The 1,032-nt window shown below is 39.9% G+C and overlaps 1 non-coding gene across 1 annotated transcript; it reads right to left on the reverse strand.

Annotated features, from left to right (window-relative positions):
• Positions 1-272: 272 nt before the first annotated feature.
• Positions 273-380, reverse strand: LOC130964030 (small nucleolar RNA R71). Its single transcript, XR_009080143.1, has one exon. It is a non-coding gene; the product is annotated as a small nucleolar RNA R71 (small nucleolar RNA).
• Positions 381-1,032: the final 652 nt, after the last annotated feature.

Consider the following 1,032-nt stretch of genomic DNA (forward strand, 5'->3'; position numbering starts at 1 on the left):
CTCAATTAGTTTCTCTAATGCAACAGAACTGCAAGTTCCATGGACTTTCATTGGAAGATCCTCATCAGTTTTTAGCTGAGTTCTTGCAAATCTGTGACACTGTCAAGACTAATGGGGTTGACCCTGAGGTCTACAGACTTATGCTATTCCCTTTTGCTGTAAGAGACAGAGCTAGAATATGGTTGGACTTACAACCTAAAGACAGCCTGAACTCTTGGGAAAAGCTAGTCAATGCCTTCTTGGCAAAGTTCTTTCCACCTCAAAAATTGAGTAAGCTTAGAGTGGAAGTCCAAACCTTCAGACAGAAGGAAGGAGAATCCCTCTATGAAGCTTGGGAAAGATACAAACAATTGATCAGAAAATGTCCTTCTGACATGCTTTCTGAATGGAGCATCATAGGTATTTTCTATGATGGTCTGTCTGAACTGTCCAAGATGTCTTTAAATAGTTCTGCAGAAGGATCTCTTCATCTGAAGAAGACGCCTACAGAAGCTCAAGAACTAATTGAAATGGTTGCAAATAACCAATTCATGTACACTTCTGAAAGGAATCCTGTGAACAATGGAACGAATTAGAAGAAAGGAGTTCTTGAGATTGATACTCTGAATGCCGTACTGGCTCAGAACAAAATATTGACTCAGCAAGTCAATTTGAATTCTCAAAGTCTGTCTGGAATGCAAAATGCACCAAGCAGTACTATGGATTCTTCATCTGAAGAAGAAGCTTATGATCCTGAGAACCCTTCAATGGAAGAGGTGAATTACATGGGAGAACCCTATGGAAACACCTATAATTCTTCATGGAGAAATCATCCAATTTTCTCATGGAAGGATCAACAGAGACCTCAACAAGGTTTCAACAACAATAATGGTGGAAGAAACAGGTTTAGCAATGGCAAGCCTTTTCCATCATCTTCTCAGCAACAGACAGAGAATTCTAAGCAGAACCACTCCGACTTAGCAACCATGGTCTCTGATCTAATCAAAACCACTCAAAGTTTCATGACTGAAACAAGGTCCTCCATTAGGAATT

Source organism: Arachis stenosperma, chromosome 2, assembly GCF_014773155.1.
Source record: "Arachis stenosperma cultivar V10309 chromosome 2, arast.V10309.gnm1.PFL2, whole genome shotgun sequence".
Classification (NCBI taxonomy): domain Eukaryota; kingdom Viridiplantae; phylum Streptophyta; class Magnoliopsida; order Fabales; family Fabaceae; genus Arachis; species Arachis stenosperma.